Below are 18,350 nucleotides of genomic sequence, written 5' to 3' on the forward strand. Positions count from 1 at the left end.
TGTGGTAAGGATCACGGAGGAGAGTGCAGGCTTGGGTCGAATGCGTGTTATACATGTGGGAAGGTGGGACATTATGCTCCCGATTGTACTGCAAAACCCGCATGCTACAAGTGCGGTAAGCCGGGCCATTTTGCCAAGGAATGCACCGATGGTGGAGCTGGAGGGAGTGAAAGGAATGATGCTGATCAGACTAGGCCGAGGACCAGAGCCTACATGTTAACCCAAGAGCAAGCCAAGCAGATTTCAGATGTTGTCACAGGTACGTTTCAAGTAAACGGTATTTCCGCTTCAGTATTATTCGATTCAGGTGCGAACAAAAGTTTTGTAGCCACGCCATTTAGTAAATTAGCTAAAATGGAATGTTGCCGAGTGCCTGAAACTTTTATAGTAGAAACCGCTAGTGACACCTCGGTTAAAATAATGCAAATGGTTATGAACTGTAAGATAGAGTTAGAATGACATGAGTTCCCGGTTACTTTGTATGTTATGACCTTAAGAGGGTTCGATGTGGTTTTGGGAATGGATTGGTTGTCTGAGTATGAAGCTCAAATAGTGTGTAAGAGTAGGATAATAAGGTTAAAGTCCTTCGGTGTAACACCTCGGCTAAAGCGGAAACGCCTGAGTGTGACGTACAGATTGCTCAAAACACATGCGACACTATTAAGTGACAATATTATCATTAATTAATTTAAACATCAAGTACACAAGTTTGTAACATGAAATACATGAAAAAAATATAATAACAATTTAATAACTTGTCAATTTATTGAAATACCCTAAGTTCTAATGTCTTCTTCTTGTTTCAACTTCGAATAAATGTACCTGTAGCATATATATAAAATAATGTCAACTAAATGAATAGTTGATGAGTTCACACATGTTTTGATATAAGTACATAAAAATCAACAATTCCATGAACCAGTGTAAATGAGCAAGTAAAGTTCTTTCCAATTGGGATTGTGCACCAATGTACTCGGATAATAGCGCAAGTAAGTGTCTTTTCTGTTGGTAACAACCAACGTACTCGGATCGGGGGTCCCTATTCCACTCATAACATCGAGGTCCTGAGTGCATAGGTGGGCGTATGATCATACTTAATGAGGAAACCATGAGCACGTAATCTTTGAGCAAGTAAGCAAATAAACACACAAGTCCATGTAACGAATTGTAGTTTGTAAATAATAAGAAAAAAAAATTGAAATGTTGATAGGATATATATGCTACCCCCAAAATGTGTAAAAGCGCTAAAAAGGGGGTGTGAGAAACTCACTTTGAAGTTGAAGACAAATTTGAAATAAACTGAAAGTACATAAATAAAACCGAAGCAATTGAACGTCACGAACTAGAATTAAAAGCACAAAAGTAATATTAACCAATGACTTATAAAGTAAATAGATCGGTTGTTGGGAATTAGAGATGTTAAATGTATATTTTATTATGAAGTTGGATATTATATTATTTATTGTAAAGCTTTAACGAATTTTAAACGAATTATTAATTTAATATTACCTTAAATTATTATATTAATATCAAGTTTGAATATTTTAATATAACGAAATTTTTAGCGTTAGCGGTATACTTTATTTTAGAATAAACGTTTGTTGGTTTAGAAATTATAAAGTTATACAACGACACTATATATATCATTTTATATAATTATTTTACGAGTTTAACGAGTGTTACCGGGTTTTGAGAGATTGGTTTTTTGGGAGAAAAGGTTAACGAAAACTAAAACAACATTTGTTTATCTATAAAAATAATTTTATTTATTTTATAAAGATTTGTAAATATATATTTGATTTAATATAACAAATAAAAATAGTTTTTAAAAAAATGTAAACTGGATCTGTTGTGACCTGGGTTCGAACCCGAGTCTCCATGCCCACTCAACACATACACAACCACTAGACCAGTTTAGTATTGTTGTTAGAAGTTGGGAACTGACAATTATAAACAACAAACCCAACTTCATCTTCTTAACATAAACCCTAGGTTTTTAATTCTCCAGATCCATTCCATGTTTGATTGATTTAGGTTAGGGGTTTTATTAGACGGCTTGAAGTGATTAAAATACATATATTACTTACTTGTTTTGGTGCCGGAAAGAGGGTAAACGGAGCTTGGCCGGAATTAAAGTTGGATGAACGATTTCGAGATTAAAGGGTGTTTGTTTGTATAATCTAATGTTTTTAGCAAGTTTAGATGAAGATCATCGCCCTATTTATAGTCTCAATTGACCCGTTTGGTGTTTAATTCGTGGTATTAAGGTTTTGATTACAACCCAACGGTTGGGTGATTAAAAGGGTGTTAATTAGGTGCTTAATAGCAAAATTAATCGTATATTATTGTTTGGCGTTAGAGGAGAAGTCTTTTAATATGATTTAATAGGTAAAACGAAGTATAAATGTGGGTTTTAGATGTTGCCGGAATGAGTCGCCGGAATAATGCGCCGCCGCTGGCGGCCGGCGTCGGAAAAACGTGAAGGACGAAGAGGGGGGCTGGGCTGGTTTGGGTAATTTTTATATTATTATTATTATTAATTACATATTTACACTTATAACCCCTCATCTTTCATTTTATTTTTAAAACATAAATAAACTGTAATTACCATTTGAACCTTATACTTTTAGACATCATATAAATGTAATAAAATGTTATGGATTATTTTTATATCTTACCCGGCTAGTTTGCGACTCGTTTAAATATTGACATTAAATATCGGAGATTCGTTATTGAACAATACAAAGATAGAAAAACAACGAATAGTGACTATAGCACGTCGTAAATATATTAAATAAATACATGGTAACTATATATATAATAAACGAATGATATGAATACATCGAAATTTCAAAATGAGTCGGTTGACGAACACGTATAAAACGAAACTTGAAATATACATTTATATTTATACATATATATTCCTATATAAAACCGAGATTTTAAAACGGGTTGGATTTTCGGGTTTGAAAAGTAACGAATGTTACAGGACTTACAACTTTTAAAAATTTCGTCCCGAAATTAAAATAAAATAAAATAAAATAATAATTAAATTTAAAAGAGAACAACTAATATACAGAGTTGTTAGAAGTTTTAACAATTTTATATATTAAAATAGAATAACGTCGATCTTTGAATGACCCGAAAGAACGCCACGAATAGGAAATATGACAAGGACATTTATATATAGGATGTACCAGCGGCGTATCCACCATACCCTTATCATATTGTATTTGTCCCGTTTCCCCAAAATCATTCCAAGTTCCGAGTTATTTCACACAATCGGACTTATTATATTTTTCATGCGAGGACTTTGATAATTACGTGTCGACCCATAATTACCTCTATCGTCGGATGGTCTATATAACTTGCTCTATTGTGTGGTTTTAAGACATAGACCTAATTATCATATAGAACGTTGAAATTCAAAACTAACGAATTAAAAAAATATATATAAACATTACAAAAGACTTTGATAGTCCATTCAGGCCAAGGACAAAGCGAAACATAAGTTAAGAAAATAAATTCATCATGTCTAAAGCAAGTAAACGTTGTCAAGCATGAAATAAACATGGTAATGAAATTAAAGAATGAAACATTTAGAATTATAGACATCGTAACATGTAATTGAATAACGGGGTCGAAAATAACGTGGTTAGCAAAAGTAGCATTTAACCAATGAAATATGAACATGTGAATTGATAACGCGTTTGATTCGAGAATAGCTTAGATAAACGAAACTTTCAAGTATCAAAATATCATGATGTTTAACAATTGAAATCTCCGAATGAATTACAACTCAATTAACAGTAACATTGAGATGAAATAAAGTGAACATTACGACATATTAACTAATAATTTGAAATTAAACGGATTAATGAAATACTATTATCACAATAAAAAAAATCCACTAAGTTTACGAAAGAAAAGTTCCAATAGCAACCTTGAGTTTATCAACGTAAGTAGTTGAAACCTCAAAATTAAAATAAAGCATTTGTTACAGATAGATGAAATCAAGAAATACAAAATGGTTTAAATAAAACATCGAGTGAAAGAGAAGTAAACGAATAAACAAAAAAAAAAATTTGTGTAAAAATATAACATAACATAAACTCGGCATGTACATGGGATACAATCCTGGTTCTAAGTAAACGAATTCGTTTGGGGAGAACCGGTCACCGATAGTAACATGTAAAAATAAAAATGAAAATATAGTTTCTATTAGGTAACTATGTACACATACATGTTCATAGTCCCAATTTCCACTTAACGATTACGTTGATGAGAAATTGGTCATAGATCCCGAGGTAACAAACGTAAACCGATTCACAAAATGCGACTAAGGATGATGTACGAATTTGCGTTTCGTAAAATACAAACGAATATGGATCAAAGATCAATGAGCAATCGAAATAACTTCGTAAACAATATTCTAAAGAAGTGAGATATAAAAATCACTTTGGGTAAGTTCGAAACATATGTGAAGAAGAAAATAAAGAAAAGTAAACGTAGCTTTCGACGTTTGTCTTCTTAAGTGTCGGTTTGTTTGGGGTATGAATGTTGACGTGAGAGATGGTGCCATGATTTCTTAGCCGAAACTCATTGGCGTTAATGAAGGGGAAAGAAAGGAATGGATGCAACATATATTTTAATTTACAAAAAAATCGGTTGTAAATTGTGATGCCTTTTTTTATATCTCATGGTAAAATAAAATTTATTCTATTTTATTTAGGCAAAATATCTTTAGCTATCACTAAGACTTGCAAGTTTTATGAAATCTTAAACGTAAAATCAAATGTTTTCTTTTGGCCAATAACGTAGAAAATAATAATAACAATAAATTGTCAAATTACTTGACTTGTTAAATGAAGAATAGTTTCAAAAGGCCTTTAAACTTGTTTGAAGCAAATATTTAACTTTAAATATTATTATATTAATAGTAGCGACGATGGTACTGGTAATAATAATATTACTAATAATAAAAACATTAACAATAGTAATACTAAAAAGTTTTAATAATAACAATATTGATAATTACCGTAATAATAAAAAAATAATAATGACGGTGATGGTACTAATAAGAATAGTAGTAGTAATATTAGTAGTGATGGTAACATTAATAACTTTAATAATAATAATAATAGAGATAATAACTTCTTTTTAAAGAAAATCCTTTTGACTGAAAGTTAAAAATAACAGAGAATTTGAGATTAGGCGCGAGGTGTTAGTAAAATAAATAAAATGTAGGAAGGTATGCAAAATAAAATATAGACGAGTCTGATGAGTTTTGTAAAGATCTAAGTATTGAAACTGGAAAATTGTATAAGGTCGACAAAGGATGCGGGGTTAGGGTATTGCATGGCGGTAACAAATTAGGCCTTCCAAAGTATAACGGGTGTGCTAGGATCACGACAATGATAGTAAGCTTGAAGCATGAGGTTAAACATGTGATTGAGACAAATGGTTAGGTACAGGTCTTGTAGATGGGTGAGTGGCGTTGAGTTTGGGTGGGTTTTAGCAATAAGTTGTAATTGAATCTACCACAAATTGAAGTATATCAACGTTTCAGGGAAGTAAAGTGGTGGGATTTACACATACCATACAAATGGTGTGTTTTAGCGTGAGGCCTTTCGATTGGGTTTAGTTTGCGTTTCCAAGAATGGTGCTGGGTTTGAATTTGAATTTACTATAGCGATGGAGGTGAGTGTGGTTAAATGTGGAATGATCGGGATCGCGGACGCCATTTGCTTGATAACTTGGATTGTCATTTCGCCGGTTGAGTGCGACAACTAGGAAAACGAGAGGCGTGATACGAAACGTGAGGAATTTGCGTGACTTGAGGCGTAAGTATGGAAACGACTAATATATACTTCAATGAAAACAAGTAAAGAAAAGAAATCGCATGAAACAAATTTGAAATCGAAATTGGAATTCCCATGAAACGTCATGAGTTTTCACAATGTTAATAAACCAAAATCTCATAAATTATTTAAATAACCATATGAAAAAAATATATATTAAACTTAACAACAAATAGTGAAATCCAATTGAAAATCGAGTGTTTATGAACCACCATGACTTTTAAATTTCAATTATAAACACAAGAGTAAATGAGTATAACAATAAGGTAATTGAATTGGAATTCGACCATTCATGTATCACCATAACTTTTTGAATTTTTTTTTCGATTCTAAAACATAATAGTAAAATAACAAAATAATCGTTTGAAATTCGGTTATTACTTTGCAAATTTTAAAGTTTAAACCGTAAATGAGCGTATAAATAAAGAAAACGTGTTACAAAAATTTTAAACTTAACTATTCTCGTATAAAAATGCATAATTAAATCGAACCGAAAGCTGGGTATTCGAGTACAGACTTCCAATTAAAACACACTGTAAAACATAGAGGAGTGCAACCATATTCTTTTCACAAAGAGAACATGGTCGCGTTTGAAAACTTAAAGTTGTGATTCATATGGCGTTGAAAGTGGTATGCTTTGGCTTAATAGAGTTCATGCTCTTTCCTAACTCTCCAGGTAAGCAACCGGGTCCCACGTCTGATTGGGATTTATACGCATTGATTATCCTTATGTTACAATAACCTTGGTGTCAAGAGTTTCAGAAAACAGGCACGTCCCCCTTACAGTTACTACATACCCGCCATAATGAACCATCTTTAAGAGGAAGAAATATCGGGCAACCAAAAAATTGAAAATCTGATTATTGAAATTGAAAATCTTTGCGTTAGGCATAGGCCTTGGACTTGTGTGGGCTTGTGTAATTGAAGTAATTGAATCATCAGTATAATAGTATTTGCGTAAATGAGGCATAAACAAATCAATAATAACCAAATAATGTGCATTGAACAATCAAATTAGGCTCACATAATTGTTCTAATCATGTTACCTAAACAATTAAGCAAAATAAACTATAACCAACTAGAACACTACGTCTAATGTCCTATCTTATAGTCACGGCTCTGATACCAATCTGTAACACCCCGGCTAAAGCGGAAACGCCTGAGTGTGATGTACAGATTGCTCAAAACACATGCGACACTATTAAGTGACAATATTATCATTAATTAATTTAAACATCAAGTACACAAGTTTGTAACATGAAATACATGAAAAAAATATAATAACAATTTAATAACTTGTCAATTTATTGAAATACCCTAAGTTCTAATGTCTTCTTCTTGTTTCAACTTCGAATAAATGTACCTGTAGCATATATATAAAATAATGTCAACTAAATGAATAGTTGATGAGTTCACACAAGTTTTGATATAAGTACATAAAAATCTACAATTCCATGAACCAGTGTAAATGAGCAAGTAAAGTCCTTTCCAATTGGGATTGTGCACAAATGTACTCGGATAATAGCGCAAGTAAGTGTCTTTTCTGTTGGTAACAACCAACGTACTCGGATCGGGGGTCCCTATTCCACTCATAACATCGAGGTCCTGAGTGCATAGGTGGGCGTATGATCATACTTAATGAGGAAACCATGAGCACGTAATCTTTGAGCAAGTAAGCAAATAAACACACAAGTCCATGTAACGAATTGTAGTTTGTAAATAATAAAAAAAAAATTGAAATGTTGATAGGATATATATGCTACCCCCAAAATGTGTAAAAGCGCTAAAAAGGGGGGTGTGAGAAACTCACCTTGAAGTTGAAGACAAATTTGAAATAAACCGAAAGTACATAAATAAAACCGAAGCAATTGAACGTCACGAACTAGAATTAAAAGCACAAAAGTAATATTAACCAATGACTTATAAAGTAAATAGATCGGTTGTTGGGAATTAGAGATGTTAAATGTATATTTTATTATGGAGTTGGATATTATATTATTTATTGTAAAGCTTTAACGAATTTTAAACGAATTATTAATTTAATATTACCTTAAATTATTATATTAATATCAAGTTTGAATATTTTAATATAACGAAATTTTTAGCGTTAGCGGTATACTTTATTTTAGAATAAACGTTTGTTGGTTTAGAAATTATAAAGTTATACAACGACACTATATATATCATTTTATATAATTATTTTACGAGTTTAACGAGTGTTACCGGGTTTTGAGAGATTGGTTTTTTGGGAGAAAAGGTTAACGAAAACTAAAACAACATTTGTTTATCTATAAAAATAATTTTATTTATTTTATAAAGATTTGTAAATATATATTTGATTTAATATAACAAATAAAAATAGTTTTTAAAAAAATGTAAACTGGATCTGTTGTGACCTGGGTTCGAACCCGGGTCTCCATGCCCACTCAACACATACACAACCACTAGACCAGTTTAGTATTGTTGTTAGAAGATGGGAACTGACAATTATAAACAACAAACCCAACTTCATCTTCTTCACATAAACCCTAGGTTTTTAATTCTCCAGATCCATTCCATGTTTGATTGATTTAGGTTAGGAGTTTTATTAGACGGCTTGAAGTGATTAAAATACATATATTACTTACTTGTTTTGGTGCCGGAAAGAGGGTAAACGGAGCTTGGCCGGAATTAAAGTTGGATGAACGATTTCGAGATTAAAGGGTGTTTGTTTGTATAATCTATTGTTTTTAGCAAGTTTAGATGAAGATCATCGCCCTATTTATAGTCTCAATTGACCCGTTTGGTGTTTAATTCGTGGTATTAAGGTTTTGATTATAACCCAACGGTTGGGTGATTAAAAGGGTGTTAATTAAGTGCTTAATAGCAAAATTAATCGTATATTATTGTTTGGCGTTAGAGGAGAAGTCTTTTAATATGATTTAATAGGTAAAACGAAGTATAAATATGGGTTTTAGATGTTGCCGGAATGAGTCGCCGGAATAATGCGCCGCCGCTGGCGGCCGGCGTCGGAAAAACGTGAAGGACGAAGAGGGGGGCTGGGCTGGTTTGGGTAATTTTTATATTATTATTATTATTAATTACATATTTACACTTATAACCCCTCATCTTTCATTTTGTATTTAAAACATAAATAAACTGTAAATACCATTTGAACCTTATACTTTTAGACATCATATAAATTTAATAAAATGTTATGGATTATTTGTATATCTTACCCGGCTAGTTTGCGACTCGTTTAAATATTGACATTAAATATCGGAGATTCGTTATTGAACAATACAAAGATAGAAAAACAACGAATAGTGACTATAGCACGTCGTAAATATATTAAATAAATACATGGTAACTATATATATAATAAACGAATGATATGAATACATCGAAATTTCAAAATGAGTCGGTTGACGAACACACATAAAACGAAACTTGAAATATACATTTATATTTATACATATATATTCCTAAATAAAACCGAGAATTTAAAACGGGTTGGATTTTCGGGTTTGAAAAGTAATGAATGTTACATTGGGTGGTAGTGCGGTGACGATTTATGGTGATAAGGAAAGTTCTGGGCTTAATGTCATTTCGATGATAAAAGTCGAGGGTTTGTTAAGGCGAGGGTGCGGTGCCTACCTGGCGTAAGTTGTCAATGCTACAGCCGAGACAAAAGAAATGAAAGATATTCCTATTGTGCGCGACTACCCAGAAGTATTCCCAGAGGATCTTCCGGGGTTGTACCGGGGCTAGAGATAGAATTCCAGATAGATTTAAGTACCAGGAGCCAGCCCGTCGCGAAAGCGCCTTACCTTCTAGCACCGTCCGAGATGAAAGAATTGATGTCCCAACTGCAGGAACTCCTCGACAAGGGTTTTATTAGACCAAGTGTTTCCTCGTGGGGCGCACCAGTGTTATTCGTGAAGAAGAAGGATGGAAGTATGAGAATGTGCATAGACTATCGCGAGTTGAATAAGCTTACGGTAAAGAATTGATATCCTTTGCCAAGGATTGATGATCTGTTTGACCAACTGCAAGGTTCAAGTTGGTTCTCATGAATAGATCTCAGATCAGGATATCATCAGCTAAAAGTGAAAGAGGCGGACATCTCTAAGACAGCGTTTCGGACGCGGTATGGACACTACGAGTTCCTCGTGATGTCATTCGGTCTAACAAATGCTCCTGCAGCATTTATGGACATGATGAATAGGGTGTGTCGGCCGATGTTGGATAAGTCAGTTATCGTCTTTATTGATGATATATTGATTTATTCAAAGAGCGAGTCTGATCATGCCGAGCATTTGAGAGAAGTGTTGGAAGTTTTAAAGGAAGAGAAATTGTATGCTAAGTTTTCGAAATGCGCGTTCTGGTTGCGAGTAGTGCAATTTCTAGGTCACGTGATTAATCCTGAAGAGATTACCGTGGACCCAGCTAAGATTGAGACAATAACGAATTGGAAGACTCCACAGAATCCGACTGATATACGAAGCTTCCTAGGGTTAGCTGGCTACTATAGAAGATTCATCAAAGGCTTCTCCAAGATAGCCGCACCATTGACCGGTATGACCCGAAAGTCGATAGTATTCAGTTGGGGTAAGTTTCAAGAAGAAGCTTTTCAGGAGTTGAAGAAGAGACTCACGCAAGCTCCAATCCTTGCTTTATCCGATGGTGACGAGGATTTGGTTTTTTGTACTGATGCTTCGCATCGTGGGTTAGGTTGCGTGTTGATGCAACGAGGAAAGGTGATAGCTTATGCGTCTAGACAGTTGAAAGTCCATGAGAGTACTTATCCAACGCATGATTTAGAGCTAGCAGCAGTAGTGCATGCCTTAAAGATATGGAGGCATTACCTGTACGGTACTAAGTGTACTATTTATACGGATCATAATAGTTTAAAGTACTTCTTCGAACAGAAAGAGCTGAACATGAGACAGAGGAGGTGGTTGGAGTTGATTAAGGATTACGACTGCGACATTAAGTACTATCCTGGTAAAGCTAATGTGGTCGCCGATGCGCTAAGTCGTAAGAACGAGGAAGTCATTGCAACAATGAAGTCATATCAGTTGATTATGAATTCAAGTTTGTTTGATGAAATCATCAAAGTACAGTCGGAAGTGTTGGTAGATGAAGGACTAGTGAAGAAAGAAAGAATTTTCGGTCAGAAAGACGAGTTTATGGAAAACACTCATGGAGTTAAGACTAGGTTTGACCGTATGTGGATCCCACGCCATGGAGATCTCAGAGGTCGAATCTTAGATGAAGCTCATAAGTCAAGGTATTCGATTCATCCAAGAGCTACAAAGATATACCAAGATTTGAAAAGAGATTACTGGTGGCCAGGCATGAAGAATGATGTAGTAGATTATGTCAGTAAGTGCCTAACTTGCTTACAAATCAAGGCAGAGCACCAGAAACCTTATGGAAAGATGCAGCCTCTAGAGATACCATAATGGAAATGGGAACACATCACCATGGATTTCATAACTAAGCTACATCGTACAGCTAAGCATCATGATACCATCTGGGTGATAGTGAACCGCTTGACCAAGAGTGCTTATTTTCTGCCCATACGAGAGGCTATCTCGTCAGAAACGTTAGCAAGTTTGTTCATTAAAGATGTTGTCTCTAAGCATGGAGTACCGTCATCAATCGTGTCTGATAGGGATACTCGGTTTACTTTGAGGTTTTGGAAGAAGTTCCATGAAGCCATGGGAACAAGACTGAACATCAGTACGGCGTATCATCCTCAAACAGACGGACAGTCTGAAAGGACGATCCAAACCCTTGAGGATATGCTACGTGCTTGCGTTCTAGATTTTGGATGAAGCTGGGATGGTCATCTGCATTTAGCAGAGTTCTCCTATAACAACAGCTACCATTCAAGTATTGGTGTGCCACCGTTTGAGATGCTTTACGGTAGACGATGTAGAACCCCGGTATGTTGGGGAGAGATTGGTCAGAAGGAGATGGGAAGTTTAGAAGTGGTTCAAGAAACATCTTCAAAGTTCGATCGGATTAAGGCAAGAATGAAAGCTGCTCAAGACAGACAAAAGTCTTATGCTGATAAGCGGCGACGATCGATTGAGTTTAACGTTGGTGACAATGTGATGCTTAAGGTCTCGCCTTGGAAAGGAATTATCCGTTTTAGAAAGAGGGGGAAGTTGAGTCCGAGGTACATTGGACCGTTTAAGATTATAGATCGTGTAGGTGAAGTGGCTTATAAGCTGGATTTGCTAGAAGAGTTAGGAATTCATTCAACCTTCCATGTTTCTCATCTGAGAAAATGTCTAGCTGATGACACGTCTCACATGCCATTAATGGACATTGAGGTTGATGAATAGTTGAATTACATCGAGCAACCGATTGAGATAGTTGACCTCAAGGAAAAGAAACTCCGTCACAAGGTTATACCTTTAGTGAAAGTGACATGGAAGCATCGCAAGGGTTCAGATGCTACTTGGGAAGCTGAGGTTGAGATGCGCAAGTTTTACCCGAATTTGTTTATGTAATAGTTAGGTTTCGGGGACGAAACCTCTTTAAGGAGGGAAGACTTGTAATATCCTACTTTTGATTATAATAATAAAATAAATGTCGTTTATTTTATATCGTGTCGTTTATCGGTTTAGATAATAAACTGTACATGGTTGGGCTTGGACTTTAGAAGATAGAATAAAAGATGGAATGGGCCTTAGGTCCATGGGCTTAAGGGAGTATAAATACCCCTTAAACCCTAATCCTTTCCATTTTATCCATCTCTACACCATAGCCTACACCTTGGAAAACACACACAAACACTATCGTTTAACCCGAACCAAGATTTGAAGGCGAAAACCCGAGCTTGTTGGTGCTAGATCATTGTGAAGAACCAAAACAACATCAAAGACCAGCTCGTGTTCATAGTTCGCTCGTTTAAGGTACGTTTATATCTAGGAATCGTTCATTTAGGTCCTGATTCATTTAGATAATCACAAATCTGTTTTAGTGTGTTGAAAACGAATCTAACCAAACAAATATCACTGAAATTGGTTAGCATCTGATAGGTTAATTGTTAACCTAAGAACCCGTAACCTATATGCCTAAATCGCACCCCTTAAACATTGATGTTTGGCCGATTTGATGGTTGGGGTTTGTAGGCGTTGTAATTCCGAATCCGTTGATACCTAAATCATGATATTTGGTTAAGAAACGAGGGTTTAATTGCAGAATCTGATGAATGTTGACTGTTCTGTGTTCTTGGTAATTTTGAATTTGACCCTAAGTCAAAGTCTGGATAAGAACAGGAATGATTCGTTAAGAATGGTGCAATTCGTTGTGTCCAGGTAGCGAATCAGCTCACCCAGTTCGTTACCTCAAGTTAACGAAGTAGACTAACGAACTAGGATATCGAACCAGGTAACGAATCAGGTGATTCGTTACTCACCAGTTCGCTAAGCTCCAATAACGAATTAGACCACGAATCAAGTCATGTCCAGATGGCGAAGTGGAATAACGAATCAGAGGATAAGAGGAAGAATCAAGGTAACGAATTAAGGAGGAAAACATAACGAATCAGAACAAAGGATAACGAATTAGCCAACAAATTAGGCTTAATTCGTTATAGAGAATGAGTTAGCGATTTAGAAAATAATTTAAAATCCTAGTGGAAAATGTGTTAAGACAACTAATGAAAATAAATTTTTTCCAAGCTAACCTGGCAGCTTAACCCCAGCCAGGGGCTTTGCCACTTGGACCCCGCTAGGGGCTGCCGCCCTTAGACCCCGCTGCCAGGGGCGCTGCCCCCGGAACCCCGTCCATTGAGGGTTATAATTAGACTGGAGACGCAATATGGGTAGTGATAGAGAATTGATACGTGTAATTGTTATACAGTTAGTCGTGCACAGCTCAAGAAGGGGATTACCATAAACGGTGAACGTAACCGCATTCAGGTGAGTTTCTAGCCCCATTTCCTTGTTATGTTTTCGGGGCTGTGTCCATACTCGATGTGATAGTTAATACACTTACCGTAAATGGTAAGTGTATGCCATGTATGATTTATATGTTATGAATGTATATCTTAAATATGAATGAAAGCTTGTCGGTACGTGAACGATCTTCGGATATTGCACGTGTTGACAAGGGAGGTATGTTTATGATAGATATATGTACAACATATGAATATGTGTGAATGATTAAAGAAAGTATGTATGTTAAGGGCATGTATAGACAGTATGTACGGAGATGAAGAAAGAGGGATCAGACCCTAATAATATCTGAGATAGAGAAGAAAGGGATCAGACCCTAATAATATATGAGATAGACAAGAAAGGGATCAGACCCTAATAATATCTGAGATAGACAAAGGAAAGAGGGATCAGACCCTAATAATATCTGAGATAGAAAAGGAATGGATCGGACCCTAATAATATCCGAGATAGAAAAGGACAGTAATTTATATAGCACTAAAGTAATAAAGTATGAACGTATGTATGAACTTATGTAATGAAAGTAAATTAGTAAAGTAACGATTATGTGTCTTGGATGCATAATCGGAGGTAAGTGTATGTATGATTTAATGTGTGATTAACTAGAACTTACTCAGCTAGCTGATTTTTAGTATGCACGCAGGTTAACAGATTGAGACAGCTGGTTTGAGATGGACACATGGCTGGATTGAAGAGGCTGGCATCTGAAGATTGTCATGATGTTTTGAATGATATAATTTATGTATGTTTTAAAAGACAATTTATGGATAATTGTAATGAATGGTTGATGTTTTATATTATTCCGCAAAAGTTTTAATTAACTCTGATATTTAGAACTGCGTTTATGAGTAAATCCAACACCAAATGTAGGGCATCGGTAACGGGGCCTTACACGCGGACGTGCGTATATAAGCTATATTCAGTTAATAAAGTCACTTGTATATTGAATCAAATAAAATATTAGCAAATCTTTTAATTTTTATGGACGAATAAGCGAACTAATTTGTTCTTTATGAAAAGAGTTATTAACAAAGCGTTTTAGACACATAGCATATTGTTTATAAGAAATAAAAAAAAAATCAAATTTTACATTCAACGCATGTTCAATTAATTATACACATATAACCATAAGATACAATTTTAATGGTTGCCAATCACACACACGAACCCTATATAGCTCCACTAATAAATCTGCATATTTACTCATAATGAGACTTGAACCAACTCACAACTTCATGCAGGAGGGGCACCTTTACTTATACATTCATACTAATAGGTCAAAGGCGTTTCAACCTTACAAATCAAAATAATAAATATACGACTGAACCAGAGATATTGGTTTTTTAAACTATGCATATAATCGGGTTAACTTTTTCAGTTAATTTAGTAAAGATTCGATTGTTCGGTTTCAATCCTCGCTCCCGCACCTACTAAGTGGTTGTGCTTTATTGAGCTAAAAATATGTTTTTCTCTGTTTTTTTTTCTAGCTATGCCTAGTTGTTGTGACAGAATCTTTTTCTACCTTTGTGTTAAGAGTTTTTGTATTTAGTTCTTCTCTATTAGGATCCAGATATTATGATGGCACAAAATGATAAAAACTGAGATGGGTACACCAAAAAGTTCTTTTTGGCCTACAAAGGATAGCGACCCATAACCCCATTCATCCCAACTTGAGTCAATTGACTACCTCTTAACCACATATTTTGTCTTATCCCAACTGTCTATTAAAAACATTGAAACAAACATAATTAAAATTTGTGTATTAATTAAGCCCTAATTCCTATCTCAGATATTTTAATGACTCATATATGCCGATTTGATCAATTTGGATATCACAGGTCATACCATGTCAAAATATTATTTTCTTAAAGAATCATTTAAAAAGAGAGCTTAGTTTAAAATCACTTGTTATAAAATAACTTACTATTTTTTATCGGATAATCAAACAATACCCATGTCTCATATGAGTATGTTACAGTTGTCATTATATAAAAAATAATTGGTTTTTTAAACTTCGTTTTTCCGAATCTACCGTGAAAGAATTTCAACGATCTCCAGTTATCTAACAAATTCTTAAAGAAAAAACAATTAAGCTACCACTAAGACAGAATGCTCGTGACTACTAATCGAAAATTTAATTCATGACTCTATAGTGATATATAGTGTGGTGTCTCATTTAAAGAAAATCATGACATGAAATCCTTACTCCTAAATTTGGTATTAACCTTTAATTTATTCAATGTTTTAAACGGAGGTTGATCATACACACCTATGTAAGAATTAGGCCGCAAGGATTCTTCCCAAATTTCCCCCATTTCCCTTTTTTTATCTCGCATGTCACGTCATCGTCACATCAGTTTTTCCCATTTTTTTAGTTTCTCCCTAATATGTCTCAAACAATGCGATGTCTCATTTTGTCTTGTTTTGATTTATTTTTAAAATACCAAAAACTAATTAATTTAAAATTACATTAATATGAAATATATAGAAAAAATAAATATCAATATATTAGAAATTAAAAAACAATAAAAATATAACTAATTATTTCAATGGTCCAAATACCTAGTTAAAAACAATTAACAAGTTGAACACATTAAAATAATTTTAAAGGTTAGAGCATTAAAAATAGCAATGAATCCATTGTATGAAAGTATATTCTAGTGTGATTTCTGTCTTTTTTTGGTTTGAAAGTATTGAGAGTTGACAGAGTATAAATATGTGAAATATTAAGTAATACATAACGTTAATTAATTTTTCTTTACAAAAATAATAGGCCAAATCACACAATCCCGTCCGTCTAAAACCTGTTACTAATCATCGTATCCTGTGAAAAAAAAAACAATGGATTCGCGGTCTTAGTTTAAATTCATATATATTTTATTTAATTTATTATTTATGCTTAAAAAATTATAATATTATAACACCAATTTTAAGTAAGTAAAAAAATTAATTGCTTTAAGAAAAACACATTAAATGCTATTATTACATTTGTTTTCTCATATTTTTTTTTGAACGGTCATTTTTATAGTGTATATTCAGCAACAACTTAAATGCTATACTATTCTATATATTACCGTTATTAGTAATATATATAATAAAATTTATATTTTGATGAGATGATTTACAAAATATGCAGGTTAAAGTAAAGTATAACATTTAATTAAGAAAAAAAACTATTTCTATTATTATTATTATTATTATTATTATATTCTACTTCAAAGAATACAAATATATATATATAACCCACAAATATATATATATAAACCAAAGTGGACCCATGTCACATGCTTAGCCCCCACACCCGATAGCGAAAACCCTCCCACTCGTAAATTAGGCCTTCCTTCTTCTTTCTTTCTTTTCTTTTCTTTTCTTTTATGTTACAAGCGTATTTAAGCAACACACGTTAACCCTTTCATTTCCATTTCCAAATTCCAATTCCAATGGGTTTACAAAACCAACTCACCGACATTTCATCCGATTCCATTCCACTCTTCTTTCTAACTTCCATCATAAACTTCATATGTTACCTCCAATCACTTCTTCTCAACCTTATTGGCTACCAATATTATTACCACCATCAACCCGATGACGTGGACGACAACATCGGATCCGGCCTGGCCGGGATTATTATGTTAACCGAGCAGTTGAACCTGAACCGGGTTTTTTCTTATAAGTATAACACTAATAATAATACTAGGTTGTTGTTATCCGACACAAGTACGATGATGAACACGGATTGTGTCGTGTGTTTGAACGTGTTTGCTGATGGTGACCACGTGCGGAAGCTGTCGTGTCGGCACGTGTTCCACAAAGAGTGTCTTGATGGGTGGCTTGATCAGATGAACTTTAGGTGTCCGTTGTGTAGGTCACCGGTGGTGTGTGACGAGCGCGTGAGAAGCACGCACCGCCGGGTGGCGGGTGACGTCATGGGATGGTTTTCGGTTAGGTGAGTTACTGAGTTGTTGGTGTGGAGAGTTGTACTTGAGGCTTTAAGAGGTGTACTGTTTCCAGGGTTTGGTTTGTTTTTTTTTATTTTTTTTTTACCGTTTGGGGTTTTTTTACTGGAAATGGGTGAGATTTTGGGTTCTTTATTTCTCTATGTTTTGAAGAGGAGTTTGTGCTCAAATAGTCAAATGAAATAAATAAATGGAGTTTGTTAGTTGTTACCCTTGTTATATTAAGGTTTAATTCTAGATGGAAAGAAGTGTATAACTTGTTTGGTTAAGTGTATTTAACATTTCAACACCTTTTTTGTGATATATTATTCGGCTTTGAAGACTCATCCAACATGACTTACACCACCAAGTTTAAAAGAAATGTATTTTATGGTTGATTTGTTCTTAGATCAGGTGTTATGACTATCTAACACGCCTGCATTTGGTGGTTCCCTCGCTCAGGTGATGCCTTAGCAGTGGCAGTTTCCTCTATTTATTTCGCCAACTAAATTAAAACTAATAACTACATACTTTAACAAAGGCATCCTTCTTTTTTATGGAATTGTAATAACTTTGATAATAAAATATATTTTAAT

General features: G+C 34.3%; 1 pseudogene; it reads left to right on the top strand.

The window, feature by feature from the left end:
* Window positions 1-17,236: 17,236 nt before the first annotated feature.
* LOC143607360 (E3 ubiquitin-protein ligase RHA2A pseudogene) lies at window positions 17,237-18,076 on the top strand (annotated as a pseudogene).
* Window positions 18,077-18,350: the final 274 nt, after the last annotated feature.

Source organism: Bidens hawaiensis, unplaced genomic scaffold (genome assembly GCF_021521415.1).
Source record: "Bidens hawaiensis isolate Kalapana, Puna unplaced genomic scaffold, B.hawaiensis_p1.1 tig00081562_1, whole genome shotgun sequence".
Lineage (NCBI taxonomy): Eukaryota > Viridiplantae > Streptophyta > Magnoliopsida > Asterales > Asteraceae > Bidens > Bidens hawaiensis.